A 22,655-nucleotide genomic window follows, 5' to 3' on the forward strand; every position below is an offset into this window, starting at 1 on the left:
CTCCCTGCGGATGGAACCTGAATAGGCGATAAACCTGGACTAGGGACTTGTGTGGTTAGTCAGGTCGTGGTCAACACCCACGTCGGCTTTCGCTTGAAATCTGCCAAGCACATGTCATGTGCAGACGCTAAGTGGTGGAAACATGTGTGAAGAAGTACACCCCTGCAGGGTTATAAATGATCTATTCGAATAGCCGTGTCTGCGGTAAAGGACCTCTGGGTTGCCTATATAGTTCATAGACAAGTGAAAGTGGATACTCTAAAATGCGCAAGATAAGCGTGAGTGCTATGGATAGCATTCTCGTAGGGAGACGGGAGTAGATCCATAGTGGTGTATTGATTGGTGAATATGTGGACTCGTGTGCGCCACCTCAAAAGAGTTACTTGCAATCGTAGTTCAGGATAGCCACCGAGTCAAAGCTGGCTTGTTGCAGTCAAACTCCACCAGCCCTTTATTGATACTGATGCATATGTAGCTACTTCTGATGTAAGTCTTGTTGGATACATTTGTACTCACGTTTGCTTAATTTACGTTTTGCAGAGAGACTTCAGTCTCACTAGTAGTTTGGCATGGACTTCGACGGTTAGCTTGTTACCTCAGCTACGATCTTGTACCCTTGGGAGGGTCTTGTAGATAGTTAGGCTTCTTGGCCTTTTCATTTGTAGTTATTTGTACTCAGACATGTTTATGCTTCCGCTTGTTGCTTGTATGGTCTGTATGTTGGGTCATGAGACCCATGTTTGTAATACTTGGCTCCTCGGAGCCTAATGAATAAACACTTTGAGTTGTGGAGTTGTTGTGATGCCATGTTGTATTTGCACATATCGAGCATATTGTGTGTATGATTTGAAATGCTTGGTATGTGTGGGATCCGACAACCTAGTTGTTTATCCTTGGTAGCCTCCCTTATCGGGAAATGTCTCCTAGTGTTTCCACTGAGTCATGGTAGCTTGCTACTACTCCGGAACTGTCAGGACCGGATTTTCGGGATATTAATTTCCAGAAAATGGCCCTTGTGCTCACCAAGCCCAGGATTACTGTTAGCTGATGAGGCACCAACTTGATACAGAAACTCCAAGCAAAATACAAAATATGTAGTACAAGACCATTCTGGCCTATGAGTACAAAAAATGGTTTCTAGTGGTTGATGGCGGAAGCGGTTTGAGGATCATCAGCGTCTATGGGACTCCATTTCCCACAGGAACAGCTGACCAGATTAACTCCTATCTTCGTGAGGCTGCTATCACCGTTGCGTAGGTTCCAGGGTTGTCATCGCAACGCTCCTCTCCAAGCAATAAATCTAGCCAAGACAATAGCCAGGGACAAGCCAGTGATTACTTTGAATGTAATCGCAAACATTATGAACACGGGTATAATATAACAAATGGTAATCATGCTCTGAAATATTCTATGATCGCAACGTCAGTCATAAAATAAAATCCTTGATGCATGCAAGTAGATTGTTCATATAAGTCATGGATATGCAATCAGAGAATAAAAATAGAATTCACCGATCGGGTGTCTGAAGCGACGCCTCGAAAGGATAATAATATAAAGCATGCCATAGTCGGGCGTCTGAGCGACACCACATAAGGGGCTTATAAAGTAAATAGATAACAAGCATGCCGCAGTCGGGCGTCTGTGCGACACCTCATAAAGGGCTTTTAAAGTAAACAAATAACAGGCATGTCACAGTCGGGCGTCTGAGCGACACCACATAAAGGTCTTATAAGTAAACAAATAACAAGCATGCCCACAGTTGGGCGTCTGAGCGACACCACATAAAGGGCTTATAAGTAAACAAATAACAAGCATGCCACAGTCGGGCGTCTGAGCGACACCACATAAAACGGCTTATAAGAAAAACAATCACAACGAATATCCAGGATGTCTGGGATATACCCCGCGGTATGACCCGGCCGAATGTATAACCCGGCCGGACTTGGCGACTCACTAATGACCCGCCCTGACTGGACGACTCACTAAGTGACCCGTCCGAGCCTGGCGACTTATGGTTGACCTGACAAGCGGATCAGAGGAGCGACAAGACCCGGGGGCCCAAGAGGCTCAAGGCCCAGAAGGCCGGCTTACGTTATGGTAGGCCGGCTTAAGAGGAAGAAAGCAAGACCCGGACTTGTATTCAACTTGTAAGAAAAGATAGACTAGTCCTAGTCCTACTAGGACTCCACATGTAACCCGCCCCTCTAACTTATATAAGGAGGGGCAGGGCTACCCAAAGAGGGACAAGGAACAAGAAACAATATCTAGGGCTAGACACAAAGGGGGAGCCGGCTTATGCGGCGACTCTCTCATGATCATAATGAGACCTAGCCACAAATAGCATGTAGGATTATTACAGGATGATGTTTCCCGGGGCCCGAAGCCGTCTAAATCCTTGTCTTGCGTGTTGCATCTCTCGTCCCGATCAACCCCTCTCAAGCTAGCACATAGATGCGCTGGCCTCGCAACTAAGTCCTTACACTAGGACATCTGCCGTGACAATTCCACGACAGTTGGCGCCCACCATGGGGCTTGCGCACGATGGTGTTGTGTTCTTGAAGGGATCTTTTTTAGGGTTCGAGAAGTTTGCAATTTTCCGGCTCAAGAAAGGCCGGCGTGGAAAAATTCACATCAATGATGAGTTCATCAGTCAAGATTAAACGAAGTATTCTACGGCGACGGATATGAGATTGAGATTGTTTTAGGGTTACATGTTGTGCGGCCGCCTCACACGCCGTGGTAATCCGCCGAGTCCGAGTTGAGGTTTTCTGCAGGAGGCGGTTTATCTACCACGTTCTCTGAGGCCGACGGAAGTTCACGCGATCCGTCCGACCGCAGGTTCCGCCGAGTTGTCGTAAGCACGGCTCTTGGTCCGTTTTACCCGGTGGAAAATCCCTAAAGGCTGCAGCTGTCCTGGCTGTTCCGACGCGTTGCAATTGCTGCTCCGTACGCAGCGCCTATATAACCTGCCGCTCACAAGAGAGTTAAGTCCCGAAGCAAGCATTGATCTACCGCTGCTTCTTTATGTGTGAAGACCAAAGTCAAATCATCAGCTATTATTCCAGTATGGACTACGTACAAGGTATATCACCACCATCACCTTGAGCCGCCTCTTCTTGCTGTGTCGCAAAGGCCTTTTCAGGTATAGGCAGGCCTCAAACCGCTTGGCCGGGTGTCAACTACAACCTTGATCCAATGGGCTTCGCCTTCGCCTTTGCCTTCCGCCGGCGCTGGCCTCCGCGGCTTTTTCGAGCCGCCTCGCACCACCTCTTGCAGGAACTCCATCGCTGAGTCGTCCCGGCCAAGCAATCTTGCCCCGGCCTTGCTCGTTCTATGAACCACCACACACCGAGTCGCCTTCAGGGACCTAATGGCCGGCGCACCGTTTTCCTCGCTAGCATCGCTTCTGAGTCGCCATCGTTAGTCGTCGTCTCCGAGCCTCAAGTTTCCGACTCTTGCGGTTTCAATTGCCCGGGAGAGCAGTTTTTTGTAGGCCGAGCTCCATGGTACCCTCTATCGTGGACGTTCAAACTTGACTTGGGTGCATCGAGATATGTGCATTGTTTTGACAGCTGCAGCTGCATGTCAGGTGGATCAATGCCTAATACACCGCCTGCGGAGTGATATGCATCCTAGGCCACTGTTCACATAGGCATGTCAAGTCCTGCAGTCCTGCTAGAAGGGGTGGGCACGTGAATTTCTTTCATTCTCTCGGCTCTCTCACAGCCGCTCTCTCTCCTCCCCAAGACTTTAACACTGCTCTTTCTCTCTCTCATGGAATACACCATTATTTACTCTCTCTTCTGCCAGCCTCTTTTACAACGAGATGAATATGTTCTCTGTCATGCTGTCATTTGCCCTCTCTCTCACACGCATGGGGTTAGAAAAAGAGTACTCCCTCTCCTCTCTCTCCCTTCTTCACATGGGAGGTAGAAACATTTCGCGACCGCATGTGAGATTCTTGGTCTGCGATGTCAGAAAAGGTGTGCTATCTAAATCAATGAACAGTGGCTTCTGGTACTGTTGATGACATGATATGTCATGTGTCCTGGTTCGTTAGAAGCAGGCCAGCTCTTCATGGCCCGTGAAGTGAACGGATGCATGTCTCGTGACGCCCTGAGCTGCACATATCCCAAAACGAACCAACCGTCTAGATAGAAGGGACCGTGAAGCTCGAGCTAGGAAAGAACTTTGTGATTGCCCGGCTGTAAACTGCCGTTCGTGCCTCACCCCGTTGGCCATACTCCACGGTCAAATCCACAAGCTGCCACGACAGTTGACTTGCCTTCAAATCGCCAAAATCAGTGGAATACAATTGGATACTATATTTGGAAGTGGCCAAAGATTACATCGATTTCCTTAATGAGCGTGGAGGGACGAGGGAACCGTACTGTGGAAAGTTATTTTTCTGAAAAGCCAAACGCAAGTTCAATCAGTGATCAAAGACTTGGACAAATCTTTTGATATGGTTGTCGTTCACGTGAGCATCAAATCCCATCGGTCAGACATTCTCAACGCTACGGCTCCTCCCCGAGTCAGTTCTGACCAAACGACTTGCAATCAAATCACCGGATTCTGCCGTCGCTCCATGTATCAAACAAAGCAGTCTCAGATCAATACAACTTCTGTTAAGGCCAGCTACACAGGGGAATCTAATGACAGAAGTATCCAGGTGTAGACTGGTTAAACAAGCCTAATCATGTACTACTAGCTCACGTGGTGAAGCAAGTCCAAAATCCACTACTAAGGGTACTGATCATGAGACTACTACATGAGGACCATTAGTACCACGTACATCCTAAAAATCATTAGGACGCGCACCAAGCATCATCCAGCATCAGTGTACGCGTTTGTCTGACAAAAAATGCCAGGACAATTGCCGCACCTTGGGCTACCAGTTGCCATCCCCACGCTGTGCATTGAGCCGCCGACGCCTTTACGGTTTCCGCTTTTGAACTGCCTGCCGTGATTTAAGCCTGAGCTGCACCTGTCGTGCGATGAGCCGCCGGGGCTGCGTTGATTCGCCTCTGCTGTGTTGACCCGCCATGGGTTGCCGGTCTACCTGAGCCGTTTTCCGTTGCATTGAATGGATCATCGGTCATCCGAACAAATCAGGTGATATTCATCTAAGATTATTTTATTAGCGCATATTGTTTTTTTCAAAAAACAATCACTTTGGTATGTACACCTTTATGTGCAGGACAATGATTCATCATAAAGATGGTGTAATGCCATATCCATGGAGTGTGCGGTAGCATCATCATGCAACGACATCTGCGACCGCTTACTGTTTAACAGGTGGGCGCAAGCCGCCGCCCCTGCGGTCCGATTTACATCAACGCGCCGGCCGATTCACACGTCTGCGCCGGATTACAATGTGACGGGCGACTTACCCGTCCACCCCCGTGGCCGACTCGGCGTCAGAGTGGCTTATTGCTCCTATGATTGACTCGCCCGACCGCACCGGCTTACAACGCCACGGCCGGTTCACCCGTGATTAACTTCAGCTTCACCGTGGTGATCATCAACTCCGCGGTGGATAACTACTGGCCTGACGTATCAGGACAATTGTTCATTACGAATGAGGTGTTATATTGTGGGTATGGAGCGAGCGATGGCAATGTTCTGCACCGGGGTTTCGTCCGTGTCATACTACCCGGTGAATGAATGTGCGCAAAGTCACCATCCTCTGTGGCCCGGTTACGTTAACTCGCCCGTCCGCGCCGGCTTACAGTGCCGTGGCCGACTCATATGTTGTCCGGGCGAATCAGGTGATATTCATCCAAGTTTGTGTTATTAACACATATTATTTTTGTTAAAGAACAAGTTTATATCTGCCTTGGTCTGCAATATTGTTTATGCAGGGCAAATATTTATGGCAAAAAGTGACATCATACCACGAGATGGAGGCACGCCAACATCTTTGTGCACAGGTGGTCGTTGTTACTCAACGGACTCCTGCACCGGTTTACAATACCGTGGCTGCCTCTCGCAACCGCGCCGGCTTACAACGCCGTGGCCGTCTCTCGCGACCACGCCGGCTTACAACAAGAAGGGCAACTTACCCGTCCGCACCGACTTACAACGCCACGGCCGTTTTTATCTGTCTGTGCCGCCTCAGATGTTGTGGTCGTCTTTACCGATCGTCTCTCGCGGCCTGGTCTACATCAACACACCGGGCCGCACCTGTCTACATGAGTTGTTTATTGAGTATGAGCAAGTCACTACTTGGGAAGCCCGGTTTTTCTTCCAACAAATTGGAGGCAAATTATCATATATTATCAGCCGTCGTCTGCACTGGATGGTTCAATGGGCAGGCGCACAAGTCGCTGCCACTACAGTTTGGTTAACCTCAAACAACTAGTTGGAAGGAGCCATTGGCCGAGTTGTTGACACGGCTCATACGGGATCATTAATAACCCGCCGCAGCCACCTCAACCTTCTGTGGATTCACATCGCGCTATCAACGCCAATGATATACACCTTCTGCTATGGTCAAATATGGAGAATCTCAAGTCATCTCCTTGAGTCGTCTTGAGACTCGGGGGCTACAATGGTATGACTCGGCAAAATTAGCCGGTTTCAATGGATTCAAGAACTCCGGGTCTTTGAAGGGAAGGTAACCAGGTTCCAGAGGCTACTTGGTGTAGAGCTCAAAATCTCCAATGAACAGAAGATATTTTTGCATAAAAGTTATTTAAAGACATCACATGACATCTCCAAATTTTGGTTGGAATTTTAAATAAATTTATCAAATGGTTGTGGCTCAAATAGAGCTCCAAAACTAATGAAAAATGACTTTAAGGAATAAAGTTCAGAGAGCAATAATTTATGCAAATAAATCCACTGATAATAGAAATGTTTTTCTTGAGAGGGTAAATAAGTCCAATAATATAATTGGAAAGTTTTCACTTGGGGTAAAACTCCATAATAATAAAGAAAAGAATGGTTCTGAAATCAAAGGGAAATCCAGAAAATAAAAGTTTAAGTTTCCTGGCAAATTTAATTAATAAAACAAGGTTAAAATTTTGGGGTGTCACAGGAACACTTAGGCTGGCCGGCATGTGTCCTTCTTCGTTCCTGTGTCTGTCCCTTCAGGGAAATGTCACGCGGTGTCTACCGTAGTCCTGTTAATTAGCCTGCTACAGCCCGGATTCTCCGGAGTCCTGTTAGCCCAGCTGCTACAGCCTGGATTTACTCGCTGATGACCGACACGTTCGTTGCTGGGTCATGTATGCATGTCCCTGTAAGTTAGTGCAACTTTGGGTTTACGACTAGTCATGTCGGCCCGGGTTCTTTGTCATATGGATGCTAGTGACACTATCATATACGGAGCCAAAAGGCGCAAACGGTCCTGGGCCAGGTAAGTTGGCACCCCTGGGAATACCATGCGTGAGGCCGCAAAGTGATATGATGTGTTACATGCTAGATCGGTGTGACTTAGGATCGGGGTCCTGACAGTTTTGGTATCAGAGCATGACTGCCTGTAGGATTACGAAGCCAAACTGGTCGAAGTTGAGTCTAGAAATGCTTTAGTTATATAAGGGAATTGATTGTGGAAGGGAACATAAGGCTCTTTTTACTCCTTTACCTCATGCCATTATGATCTGAGTCACCCTTTTCTTTTCTACGGGGATTAAGAACTAGGCTTTACATCTTTCTATCAGGATCACGTGTTACTAATCCGTAGACTTATAGGATTGATAGTTTCAAGCCCTAGTTCAGTTCCTACTACTTCCATGTGTTGTTAGCTGATCTCAGAACCTTGATATTGTGATGTGAAGTGGTTATGCCACCAATTTGCAGGATGACTCAAATCTATTCAAGAATTTACAGCCGTTATGTTGTCCGAGTCATCCCAGGTTTCTAAATAGTCTGATGCATTTGGAAATCCCTTCTTTCTGTTCCCGATGTTTCTTTGGGCCAGTTTAACCACACTAATCGGTGAGTTGAGGTAGTTTATTGCCTCGACATATATGTTGGAGATAGTATTATGACCCTAGGTGTCTTAGAGAACCACCTAGTAATCTAGCCATGATTAGTGTTCCCAATGTGATGATTCTGCTCGTCATTCTCGAAGGCATCCCGTGATGCCATTTAGTTAGTAGGCATTCTGTTTCTGGGTTCTTGAGCCCAAGATTCACTCTACTTAATTCGTGTAGCTAGTGTTTGCTCGTTCCTTTAGGATATTAGTAACCTTTGTGATAGTCCTCGAGATCCATGGTATTATCCTTCTTCCGAATACCATGAACTACTTATGGCAGAAGTTCTTTGAAACAAAAGATCACAACCAGAGTGCTCTTGATGAGTTCTCCATTCTACATTGTGACTCTGCCAGCCCTACCTTTCTGCATGGGTTATTCAGAAGAAATGTTGAGCTTTATTCGACATACTAATCTATGCATCCATAACCCAGAAAATCATACGTTCCTTTGAGTTGTCCCCCTTTAGTTGTTTCCTGACCTCCGTCTATCAATTGATAGTCAGGATTAGTTGTGCATTCGTGTTATCGATGCTTATTAATGATGTGATCCGTCAAGCCAATCTATTTCAGAATGACTAGGAGAAATAAACTCTAGTACCTCATCCATATCCAGGATTGGGTCAAAGTAGTTGTATTCCGCATATCAAATGCCAATCCAGCTTTTGTTCTATTCTACCCTGGAGTATTGCCCCCTTTATGTCAGGATTGTCATGAGAACTGCACCATCTCTTATGAATTCTTGTTGCAGTGATACTTCTCGCCATCATTGCTCATTGCTCGGTCCCATGTTGTTGCAACCGGATACCAAAAAGTGAACCATGATGTGTGAAATCAATACTCCTAGCAACCGTGTTGCTTGGTAGTTAATGGACATTAATGTCATTCTTAGCATGTTGGTTATAGAATCACTATTCTAGGATTGATCATGCTACCTTGTCCTTATTTCTGGTGCACTCTTTGATCTTTGAGTTAGGATTAAATCCCTTGCTCTTTTGATCACATCATCTTGTCTCGAAAGAAAGATTGCTCCTGAGCTTAATAACATATCAGTGGTTCGTGATTTTCCGATTATCTTCTTGGAAGTATCACCAGGTTGTCCCCTGACTATTATGTTTTGCTCGAGATCAGGTTGGTTCTCTTATAAACCACCCCTTCTCCAAGAAACTATGTTGGATATCCCTGAGATAGTTGGTTAAGCTAAAAAACAACTTGGGGAGTTGAAAGGTAAAGCTCTTCCTTACTTAGTTCATCACTAAGGGATATCTTTGTGTGTGTGTTGAAGTAAGATGCTATCTTCATTGATTGGTCCTCATCATCAGTTGTTGGACCTATTATATTATCCAATCTTTGGTTTGACTATGGGCTATCGTCAAATCAAATTAGAACCAACGATGTTCGTAATGTTGTCTTACTCGTGGTTGTTTCCTCGAGCATACACCATTATATCTTTTATTCTGACCAATGCTATCGCCTTGTTCACATAGTTGTGGAATTCCATTCTCATGGAAATCTGAATGAATTGTTGTTGAGCCCATCGGCAATATTTTTATCTCCTCCATGATTCATGATTAACATTAAAGCTAGCATTGGAAACTTTGTAAGCATTGCCTTCATGTTCCGCTCATGAGGTACACGTTTGGATGAAAGAAGTGACTTCCTCTAATTCACGTGCACTTGATGTAAGTTGCCGCCGTGAATTCGAGAAAGCCTGTTTTTGCTTCCTCTGGAATCATCCCAAGTTAGTCACGCATATGTGCGAAGTACTCTATGGTTTGATAGGTTGGCCGCCTCCACTCCATATGTGTTTCCGTAGCACACGAAGCCACTGATTGATTTGTTCAAGGAAAAGAAGTTCCTTCCTTAGAGCAAGACTTATACAAGGACTTCGATATCCTTGATGATGGTTCCCGACCTGAACCCGGTAGTGTTTTGTTGTAAGACTACTATGTGGTCATGCTTGTCTTAGACATCGTGTTCACAGGTATGTAGCAGAACCAGCTCATGTTTTGGAGCTTGCTATCGTAGTTCATTCCCCTAGAATATCGCAACGCCATCTCATCGATTTGTGTTGCAAACTTTCATTTTTCTTTCTAGACTTGATGAGTCTGGAATATCCTGACACCAACTAGATCTGAATCTCAGGCAGATATGATGGTTGGAACATTGCCGACTTTTGCATTTTGTTCCTAGCTTGCACCACCTTGTGCCAATTTCCCATGGGCTGCCCTTCTTAGCAATTGTTGTTCAGGATCATCTTCAGAAGTGGTCCTACCATGGGTCTCATCCATTTCCGACGATAGGCAAAAAAATCATTCATTGCGTTGTCTTCAACAAGGTAGTCCACATCATCCATCCTAGTCCGACTATGTCATTCTTTGGAACTCCTTCAAATGATCGATTGTGATTGCCTCGGGCTGGTATAGAGAATTTCAATGATCTTTGTATCAAAAGTAATTCTTTTTGCAACTTAAGGGAAATTCCCACGAGTCACCTCCCTTGAGGTGCCCTGTTTTGGAATCATGGCAGTTATCTCCTCGCTACTTTGAAACCATGCACCATATTCTAAGCATGGAATTGTTGCCTACTAATCTGAACGTTCATCACCTGCTTCTTTCCATCGCTCCTCATATGTGTTTTGTCCCTTGGCTCAAGAGGTGTTTCTACGTCTCGTTCCGTGAGTTGATCCTGTGATCATTAAGATGATCCATCCCTGTAGAGTTATCTCGCTCTTATGTCCTCGTGTTGGGTGAAGATCTCGAAAGCAAGGATGTCAAGTTCAAGATGATGCAATGAATCAATATCTTCGATGAGGACAGTTGGATCATGAAGATTGTGATAGTCCGAGTCCCCTCATCCTTTTTACCCTGCGCTTAAATCTCGGGACGAGATTCTTGTTTAGTGGGGGTGAGTTGCCACATCCCTTGTTCTGGTAATGCTTAGTGCGTGCATTAGAGTGATGCATCATGTTTAAATTTTTCAGAAACCTGAAAGGGGGATGTTCAAACCCTAGCACCAAATGAAATTCAACTAGGATCAAAATGAAATATTCTCAATGAACCTGAAATGCCCTTCAAAAATGTTCATCATTTTTGACTTGGTATAGAACCTTTGCCAAAAATGGTGCACATATTTCTAGGACCATTCTAGATTTTTGAATTAAATCATAATGTATTTGAATTTGGGTATTTAAATGCTATAAATATTCTATTTTCCCAAATAATTCTGATAATGGTTGAGGGCTGCTGAAAAACATTTCAGCAGGGCCCACAATTTATGTCAGGATTTTTAGAAAAGGTTTAGTATTTTTACTAAATCCAGAAACAAAGACAGAAAATAGAAAACAAAAAATAAAAGAGAGAGAGAGAGAGAGAAGGACTACCTGGCCACCTACCTATAGACAGCCCAGCTCGCTGGCCCAGCCCACCTGGCGCCTCCTGTCCTCTTCCTCCTGCCAGTAGGAGCTGTTGCGGGCTCGCACGCGCACGGCCGAGGAGGCCAGCTCCTCCCTGCCTGCCTGCCCCCTCCCCGACGCGTCTCGACGATGCCATGCGCCACCCCGGTCCCTCTCTCCCACTCTCTCATCCTTTCCCCGCCTCTGCTCCCTCTTTGCAGCACGCTCGGACACCCCGCTACACGCCGACAAGGACCGCCATAGCCACAGCCATCCCAGCGCCTCCCCGTGCTGTCCCCGACATCCGCCGAGATGCCTTGATGCTCCCCCTTAACGCGAGCGTCGCCGGACGCCCTATCGCCTCGCCATCAACCCGTCTTCTCCGCTCGGCCGCCGAGATCGCCGGCGACCTCACGACATCTCCAGCCCATCCCCGAGCTCGCCGTTCACTCTCCTGCACTCGTCGTGAGCCACTGACCCTTCTCCCCCTCTCCATTCTCGCTCTCATGCACCATAGCCACCGCACCTTGCTCGCCCTCATGCGTCACCGCCCGTGCACGCCGTCGACGTGTCTCCGGCCATCTAACGGTCTGGCCGCCGTGCTCAGCTTCCTCACCGCGCCGCGTAGAGCACGTAGTTGCCCCCCACGAGCTGCCCCGGCTGCTGTAGCGTCGACCCCGAGCTCACCCAAGCTCCAGCGACCGCCAAGGTCGACGCCAGCAACGACTCCTCCCACCCCAGGCCCAACCACCGCCACTACTCAATGTGGACGAGTGCCCGCATCACGTAGATGCCCTCCGCCGGCCATTTGGTCACTAGAAGAGGAATCGCCTCGAACGGCCAACCAAGAGTTACCCGAAGCATAAGCTGCTACTACAATTTGACGACGAGGCGCTGGAGCCCATACCATCAGCGTGTAACGCAGCTGACAAACCAGACCGGCCACCACGTGGCCGAGACAGAACGACAACTCAAGCCAAACACCAGCCCGCACTACTTCGCCGTAAAAGCAGAGATACAACAGCCTGGGGATACACATATGACCTACGATAGGACCTGGAAAATAGAGCAGATCAGACCAGATCGATCTACGGATAGGGGGGCGTGCCCCGACGCGCGAGGATGGCTATCTAGCCTGGCGCGACAAGCATAACCACGCCCGGGCCGAAGACCGCAGATGGACTCCATCCGAACTACGTCATGACTTGGTCCGATATAGAGGCGCCGCACAACCCCTATTCTTCCCCGATGAGGTAATGGATCATGAATTCCCAGAAGGATTTAAACCCATGAATATTGAATCATATGATGGAACAATAGATCCCGCAGTATGGATTGAGAACTTTCTTCTCCATATTCATATGGCCCGCGGTGACGATCTTCATGCCATTAAATACCTTTCACTAAAGTTAAAAGGACCAGCTCGGCACTGGCTAAATACCCTGCTAGAAAACTCCATTGGCAGCTGGGAGGACTTGGAAGACGCCTTTCATGACAACTTCCAAGGTACATACGCCCAGCCTCCAGACGCCGATGACTTAAGTCATATAGTCCAACAGCCCGAAGAATCGGCCAGGAAATTCTGGACTAGGTTCCTACTTAAAAAGAACCAGATTGTCGACTGTCCGAGTGTTGAAGCCCTAGCGGCCTTTAAACATAGCATTCACGACGAATGGCTCGCCCGACACCTCGGCCAGGAGAAGCCGAAGTCCATGGCAGCCCTCACAACACTCATGACCCGCTTTTGCGCGGGCGGGACAGCTGGCTAGCCCGTAGCAGCAATAGTGCAAGCAAACCTGGCACCTCTGAAGCCAGCAATAAGCACAAGCATCTAAGCAACAATGACAATACCTAAGACATCGCGGTCAACGCCGGATTCAGTGGCTCCAAGTCCGGTCAGCGAATGAAGCCATTCAAAAGAAACACATCGGGCTCATCCTGCTTGGACCGAATACTCGATCGACCGTGTCAGATTCACGGCACTCCCGACAAGCCTATCAATCAGAAGTTGTTGGGTCTTTAAACAGGTCGGTAAGTTAAATAGCGAAAATAAGGAGAAGGGGTCGCCTAGCAAGGACGACGACGAGGAACCTCATCCACCGAACACAGGGGGGGTAGAAGAAATTTCCCCCCGAAGTAAAAATGGTGAACATGATATACATTACTCATATCCCAAAGCGAGAGCGCAAACGCGCGCTCAGGGACGTCTACGCGATAGAGCCAGTCGCCCCAAAATTCAACCCATGGTCAACCTGCCCGATCACTTTCGATCGCAGGGACCATCCGACCAGTATCCATCACGGCGGTTTGGCCGCACTGGTCCTCGACCCAATCATTGATGGATTCCACCTCACGCGAGTCCTTATGGACAGCGGCAGCAGCCTTAACCTGCTCTATCATGACACAGTCCGCAAGATGGGTATTTATCCGTCAAGAATCAAGCCCACCAAAACTACCTTTAAAGGAGTAATACCTAGTGTAGAGGCTCGCTGCATGGGCTCAATCACATTGGAGGTCGTCTTCGGTTCGCCGGACAACTTCCAAAGCAAAGACTTGATCTTCGACATCGTCCCCTTCCGTAGTGGCTACCACGCACTACTCGGACGAACTGCGTTCGCTCGCTTCAATGCGGTCCTGCACTATGCATGTCTCAAACTCAAGATGCCCGGACCACACGGTGTTATAACAGTCAATGGAAACATGGAACGCTCCCTCCATACCGGGGAGCACACCGCGGCCCTGGCAGCGGAAGTACAGGGCGGCCTTATCAAGCAAAATATTACTTCGGCGGCCAAGCCCCCAGACACTATTAAACATGTCCGGACTACCCCGCAGCTCGACAGTCTAGCTCGTCAGGAGTTCGACTAGAAATTTGGCCTTCGTCTCAGCCCCAATCGAATTGCGGCATACGTACCGTGCATACATAACTACGCACTAAAGATACCATGGGCGAAGACGGAGGCATAACACGGTTATGGTCCACAATACGGCTCGACCCTATCTGGACACTTATATTTTCCCTTTCTTTCTATTTCTTTCCAGGTTTCTTTTCGATAGTACTAAGGGCCCTTTTCTTAGGCCCATCACGAAAATCTGATCGTCGATCCTTTCGAAGGATAATACGCCACGAAGGAAAGCACTGTAGACGTGTGGCAGAGTATCTAGAGGGTCTTTCTAAAGATCACCTCGCCTGTTTTTAGGACCCGTACGCAGATTTCCCTTGGTCTTGGCATGTAAAATGGCCCTGTTGCTTATCGCATTATTTGTACAAATATGCTTTGACGTATCAATTAGACTATAATGGAAACAGTTTCCAGCCCAACCTATGTGGTACTGGCTTACCCTTTAAATCTATATTTCACTGTTTTTATTGATTGCCCTGTACACATTGGTCGACTTAAATCGCCAAGGACTCCATTGAGCCCCATAGTATACAACAAGTCCGAACACTTTTTATAGTACAATTCGGTGCCCCGAATATAGCATTATATGCATCGATTTCGAATCATGTCTTTGGTCAATAGTTGGGTTGCCCGGCTCCTGTGTTTGCTACCTTACGTTCCGTCTTATCGGCTAGGGTAGTGAAGGGAGAACTACTGCAATTGTGTTTCTGGTTCATCCGGATAAACACCTCAGTAGAGAAAGCCAAGAACTGACTGTCATGATGCGGCGAGAGCCGATCAGCTATTTGGTGGCTAAATATAAATCTCTTGTGATTTTCTCCGCATTACGAGAGGGACCGGCTTTCACCCGGTCAGGTGTCTATAGCACCCTAGTCCGGATACACAAATGATACTAGGGGCTACACCTACACTCCCATTGTCAAACTCCTATGGCTAAGAGCGATAAAGCCATATAGTCTGATTGCCTAGTTCGCTGCACTAACACCTCCTTCAAGGACCAAACCAATGGGTCAAGTGTGTTTAGGTGCTATCCCGAACACCCCCGTGCTACCTACGTGGGGGCTGAAGCCGACGACTGGCCAAATCTCAGATTGCACAAACAGCCGCACAGGAGGAAACATTCTAAATAAAACAAGCAATGTATTCAATATAAGCCTTGTTCCATAATACAAGATTGGATAACATGGATACATTCATTCAAATATGATGTCCTTCGGACACTGGCCCTCTATGATACGGGATCCTTCTAGGACATCATCAAAATACCGCTCTGGTGTGCGGTGCTCTTTGCCTGCAGGCGGTCCCTTGGTCGCGAGCTTGATGGCGTTCATCTTCGCCCACTGCACCTTGACATGGGCGAAGGCCATTAGCACGCCTTCGATGCAGACCGGCCGCTTTACAACATCAAGCCGGGGGGCAGGCGTCGACTAGCCACTTCACGAGCCCGAAGTAGCTGTTGAGCATGGCTTTGGCAGGCCATAGACGGATTATAAAATCCTTCATGGCCAATCCGGCCACCCTATGCACTTCGGTCAGCTGTTTTAGCTGATTGCTGAGGGGCACTGGATGCTCTGGCGCAAGGTATTGCGACCAGAACAGCTTCTTCGTTGAGCTCCCCTCTTCGGCTCGGAAGAACTCCGCAGCATCAGCAACACTCCGGGGCAAACACTACTAGGAAAAGGCATGCTAGTGGCGCACCAGTTTTGCCTTCTAATGGCGCACTGCTGGTGCGCCACTAGCATCACGCCATTAGAATTAAATTCTAATGGCGCACCACTGGTGCACCATTAGTATCTGGTGTTCTAATGGCGCACCACGTAGTGCGCCATTAGTATTGCCCACAGTGCGCCATTAGAATTCTTTCCAGGGGGCCATATGTACCCATGTGCTTTGGCATACTAATGGCGCACCAGTGGGCGATGTGCCATTAGTGTGATTATCACAGTGCTCCCTTAGTGTCTTGCGTGGTGCGCCACTAGTATGAATACTAGGGATTATTTTTTTTCTTTTCTGATATTTTCACGGGTTAAAAAATATATTATTGGACAGAATTTAGACAACACCACACAACAACAGCAGATTCATCGAATACAATAGAAGATTAGTCTCCGAATACAAATCATCATATTAGTCTCTGAATTCAAAAGACCAAACAAAGATAGAACATTACAAGTCTCGAGACCGCGAGTAGCTAGTTTGTCTTCACATTACAAGTCGATATCGACCATCTAAACTACCATCACATAGAAGAGAGTTGTGGTCATCACGATGAGCATCATCGCGATCAAACTAGTCTTCATCCGGTTCCTCCAACGCTCCCTCCTCTCTCACGCTAGATAGCGGGCGTATCTAGATTCGGCCTCCGCCCTAGTGGTGTACCCTTTGTAACTGTTATCGCTGAAACGGTGAACCTGTCTCCGACACTCCTCCCAGTCGTCGTAGACTCTGGGAACCTTACCCTTGTACACGACATACGATGGCATCTCTATGCACAAGCCAAACAACAGACAATAGATAAGCAATATGTAAGTATGCAACAAAAGGATCGGAAGAGAAAAGCAAGACATTAATAGCACGATTCATGGTCCTACTAATAAATAGCATCGATTACATCTAAGTTGAACGACTGTCCAAACCAAAGAGACATACGAATTCATTAAAGATTAATTACAACATGAGCCAATCAATGTTTCAGAACTACACATCACTACTTTCGACTCGACTCATCGGACAGGAGCGTGGATGAAGCCGCCTGTCTGTCGCGATGGTCATGAAATCGCGGTCGTTGTCACCCTGCATTTGTAGCATTCCATCTATCTCATTGTTGGACGGTTGATATCTGAAGAAGAACTTCCCCGACGTATGAAGGACATCTTGATGGATGATGTCCGCAAAGTCCGACTGGATGCGAAAGAATTCTTGTCTGAGGTCCGCGTCCTGGATTGCCGACAAGTTTGTGGCCCAATCTTTGAGATTATCTGGTAGCAGAAGTTGATGATGGTCCCTTACGATCGCCCGCATGTGATGGAGGGCGTAGTAGGCATCCTTCTGACCGCCAGGCGGCTGCTTGACGCAGCAGAACTTCGTATTGTGTGAGAACATGTGCTTGCCGTACTTACAAAAAGTCGTGGTGAAGGTGCCTCCAGATTTGGCGTAGCCGGGGAGAACATCATCAAGAACTTTCTTGACATTTGTGTAGTCTATCTTGGAGTTATGGTTCGGGTCGAAATACGTGGCCATGGAATATTTCGGACGTAAGAGGATGAGTGTGCAATGTGTGTCACTGCACAGAACATGGAATGTTAGAAAAAAAGAACGATCGAAATCTAAGAAATCATATTTACGGGGCGGTTAAGGGATGACTTACTCGAGAAAGTAAGCCACAAGGAAGTAATCCTTATCTGGGTTTGCCAGAATGACGCCTTCGAGGTGTGAACCCGCAACTTGGCGGTCCCCAACGCTGCTCAAGTGCTTGGCACGCATGTATAAGGGGTCGACTATCACGATGTCCGGGGTCTTGTCTCTAATGATCCGCATCTCCATACTCAGCGAAAACAGCCGAACGAAGGTGTAGTGCAGCGGATGAAGGTTAAACATAGCAAAGATGTCATCAAACTGCAGGATGATCGTACCCCCGATGTCGCCATCCACAAAGCCCTTGCCCTCTGGCACCTTGGCCACGAAAACCGGGTATGCCACATCCTTCTCTCTGAGACGCCGCTTCTCCAAAGAAAGAACACTGTCGTGCAGACTCCGCATAGCACCGGTTGCAGCATTCAGCATATTTGGCGGTTGCATCGCCCTACCCACCACATGCACCCTCCTCGAGATATCCTTAGGTGAAGGTGGCCCGTCCTGAGAACGGATCGTACTCGGTGCCGGCTAGCTCGCACCGGCGCCCTTGTTAGTCTTTCGTTTCCATCCCTTCTTCTTGATCTCCTGTAATGGGACCGAGTTCTGCTCACAGACCGCCTTCTTGAGCGTGTTGGGGCTGATAATATTTCACACCTCAGCTATCTGAGGCTCGGTGAAGGCGGGAGCTGGAGGCGTCTCCTGAGAACTGAACGTCAGACGATGCCTATTGCAATTGGATTTCTCCGACGTACCAGCTAGATTGCGGTCGTCTTGGTTGGATTCTTGAGAAAGAGGCCCACAGAACTCGTCAGCGTACCCATGTTCAGCAAAGTACTTATCGACTTTGGTAAATGTACCGTCATCGTTGTCGTCGTCGTCCGGATCCTGTGCCATAGGGCTGTCCGGATCCTGTGCCATAGGGATGTCCGACATAGGGATGTCTGGCAGGTCCGGTAGCGTTGCGGCGTTCTTGCCATGGCTTGGCGCCGGCATGACTGGCGGTCTTTTCTATGGGGTGGTGTCCCCCACCCCCAAACGAATCTGGCTCTTCGGCCAAAGCAGCGACCAGTTTACGCAGGCGCTGAGGGTCATCTCATCTTCTTCGTCGGCCCCAGCGGGTCGAACCGGAGGTAACAGCTCATCGCAGCCTGGCAGCACCCGAACCACTTCAACCCTATACATTGTGGGTGGCATTGGATTACCGTGGAACATGCGGTTGCCCGGTTGAATGATTCTGCCCTTGGCGACATCGACCAGCTCGGCACCCACGAAGTGCAGAAGAGTGCAAGGAACGTCGGCGGTGCCCTGCGAAAACATGTACAAGGCGTCAGGGATGCCCAGTCAAAGGCAAGGAGATGAAGTCATCGGCCGAGAGGCTTAGTTACTATGATGTCGTCGAGCTCGGCTAATGTCGAGGCACCGCCAACGGCGGGCGCGCAACTGATGGAGGGGGCGCTTGCTGGCGAGGTGCCGGCCGGCGTACACCCGGGTGCATTAAGCTCCAATGCCCATGCCGGCGCCGGAGACACGAATACCGCCTCCGCCGGAGACACCAATGGCACCGCCGCCGGAGACACCAATGGTGCCGCCGGAGACACCAATGGCGCCGCCTGCGCGCTGTGCGAGTTGCTGGCCGTGAAACTGGGAACCGGGGGAGGCCCCTGTTGGCCGCTCGCAATCCACGTCGTCAGCCCATGAATCAACGTAGGCACCATGGCGTTGAGCTTCGTTCCCAGCTGTTGTTCCACTTGCTCTTGGACAAGCTCCGGAATCCGCGCCACTTGTGCCTTGAGTGCTTCAACCTCGCGCGTCTGGCTTTCCGAGCTGGCCTTTTTCTCCTTCCGCACACCAGCGGTATAGTATGACCCCCATTTTGTGGACAAGCCTTTGCCGGCCACACGACCAGCTGACGTCGGCTTAGTGAGCTTATCCTTGCTTTTCATTATGTTCAACGCCCTATTTAAAGGGGTGTCGAAAGGGGAGCTCTGAGACGACCCCGCACTACTGCTTTCAGTTTCCTGCAAAAGGAACGCGAACCATTTAGAAATAATTGGGATTAATTAGAGTGCAACCATATGGAGCTAATTACGCAGGGGTGTATTCCTTACCAGAACAAGCTCAAGCGCCCTGGTCTTCGGATCCGTGGTAAGCTCCTTTGTTATCGGGTCCTCCTTGTACCGGGCCCTGACATAGTTCCTGGTCTGCTTGTTACCGCTGTATTTCTCGAAGCGGGGCCGTAGGCCTTGCTTGGCATGCTCCGCGTCCTCCTTGTCCCATATAGGCTCCGCCACTCTGTAACCGCCGGGACCGAGTTTGTGTTCCCCTAAGTTCAACTCCCGCATTTCTTTCCCCCACTGACTTGATTCGGAGGTTGCGTTGCTCGAGCACTTGATCTTGAACTCCTTGTACTCATCTTCGCTCATCAAAGGATATTTCGCCTTGATCTTCTCATAACTATCACCTTTATCAATCATTCTCTTCACTGTGCTTCTCCAAGTAGACAGGGTCGTGCTCATCTTCGTGAGGGCGGCATTGTTCACTTTATTCCCTGAGAGGCGTGTGTTTTCAAATTCGGCGGGGAACTTGTATCGTTCGTGCAGCTTCGTGAAGAGGAGGTTGCGCAAATTCCCGTGGTCCTTATTCCTAAGGTTATCGGTGTTGATCGAGACGGTGCTCCGGAGAATGCACCCGAGCTGAACCGAGTACCCCTTGACTATATGTTTGGGCTCTGTTGGATTCCCGTCGGAGTCCACTTGAGTGAATTCCTCCTTGACGGTGCGGAGCGCATTTGGACGCCGGTCCTTCCTTTGCTTCTTCGATTGGCTGCCGTCTGTGTGTGCGCCGCCATCATCAGTGGTGGCATCCTCGGCGGCACCATCAGTGGTGTCATCCTCGACGCCACTAGGGGTTGTGTAATCAGGATCGGTGTCTTCCGCGGCGTCCTCATAGCAGTGAGGTTGTTCCTCCAGCTCTTGGGACAGCTCCCAGAATTGCTTGCCGACCGAACCACCGGCCTCATCGTTGTGGGCCATGTTTCGCTCTAAATAGGAAAAAAGTTTGGTCAAAAAGTTGGTTATTGTCAAGGAACAAGATCATGGTCTCATCATTTAGGGTTTGTCGACACCGAGGTACCCTAAATGACTAAGCTTTCATCATTTAGGGTTTGTCGATGCCGAGGCACCCTAAAAGTCTAAGCGTACATCATTTAGGTTCTCATCGACACCGAGGCATCCGGAGCAGCCAAGTTAAGTTTTCATCATTTAGGGTTTATCGATGCCGAGGCACCCTAGGTTGGGCCTAATCACTTGGCTCTATTGCCACCTATGTTGGGTTTATCATCTAGGGTTTATCGATGCTAAGGATAATTCTAAGTTGGGCCTAATCACTTGGCTCTATTGCCACCTATGGTTTAATGCAGCAAGAATAAAGGGGCAGTTGATCCTACTTAATTAAGTACTAAGATACCCCGGCACATGCATTAGTCGCAAGTACCCCATATGTCCTATTTTTAGCAAAGTCATGCTAAAATTCACGGAAAATTTCAGCATGACCTTTGCTGAAAAATAGGACATATGGAGTACCCGAATTTGCCGGAACGGAAGTTAATCAACATTCCGGCAAACTCAAGGGCTGGAACGGAAGTTAATCAAGTTGACAAAATTCCCAAGTAGTACAGCAGCAGCATCACAAGTAGTACCAATGAACATATAGTCCAGCAAGTTGAAAAAGCTGAAGTTCTTAGCATGAAGAATCACAGAACACAGCACCTACATTATGATGATACATTTGGAGATTGCACATACAGTTTTCACATAAGCGTAATTGTTCTGGAGATTGCACATATAGTTTTGACAGCACAACACCTATGACAGCACATACAGTTTTTCACATTTGTAGATTGCACATACAGTTTTCACATAGAGCAATGTTCTTTTCATTTCACCTTCCATTTTTTTTGCAATTCAACTCACTTCCTTTTCTTATAGTTACTGCTCCCAAATGAAATGACACTTTGACATGGCTGCAATTTTCAGTGTCTACTTATCTGCAATTTTTCTGTGTCTGCTTAGGAGAAATAGGTTACAAACTTCAGCTTGTTTTGTATAAGGAGACTAAAAAACTATCTAAGGAGTTCTTCAAGTTCAAGTTATAGCCTGCATGACATTTTCCTACACAATGCTTGTTGTAAATAATTACTTAAAGTAAACACTTTTTTTATCTCAGCTTACTTGCTACAATGTCTATTTCTTCGATGCTATCCTTATACTCTGCTTAAGGACTGATGCTACTTGTCTTGGCTATATACAGCAAATTGACCTGGTTGTGTTCTATGCTATTATGCTACTTGTCTTCGACACTATCCTTATACTCTGCAAATTGACCTGGTTGGAATTCATACAGCAACAGTGACAGTTAACTAAACTTCTTTTACATGCATTTATCACTCCAGAAAACTTTCAGTAACAAGTGAGAAGCATCTGCATTTTTTAGTGAACTTTTGAGTGCATTTATCACTTGTTGGAGTATGCTACAGCTTCTGCAAATCATGAACTCCTTTAGTTTACATCTCAGTTTTACCAAATACGAGGGGGAAGGAGGGGAAGGGGGAGAGGTGAGGAATCACCTGTGGGATAACGGCAGGCTGCCGTAGGAGGACGCCGGTGTCAAGGAGGCAGCGGGCGGCGGCGCGTCGAGGAGGCGGCGCGTCAAGGAGGAGGAGGCGCGTCGAGGAGGTGGCGCGTCGAGGAGGAGGAGGCGCGTCGAGGAGGCGGCGCGTCGAGGAGGAGGCGGTGGAGGCGGGGCAGTGGAGGGTTCGGCCGGCTGGGCGCGCCGTGGCGGCGGGCCGTCAGCGGTGGCAGCGGCTAGGAACCCTAGCTATCGCGCTCGAGAGGGAGGTTGACGCAGGCAGGGCCGCGGGGGGAGGGGGACGGCGAGGGCGCGGGCCCGGGCGGAGGGGGGACGGTGCTCGGCTCGGGGATGGCGAGGGAGGCGGCGAGGGAGGCGGCGCTCGGCTCGGGGACGG

The sequence above is a fragment of the Triticum aestivum genome, chromosome 1B (assembly GCF_018294505.1).
Source record: "Triticum aestivum cultivar Chinese Spring chromosome 1B, IWGSC CS RefSeq v2.1, whole genome shotgun sequence".
Lineage (NCBI taxonomy): Eukaryota > Viridiplantae > Streptophyta > Magnoliopsida > Poales > Poaceae > Triticum > Triticum aestivum.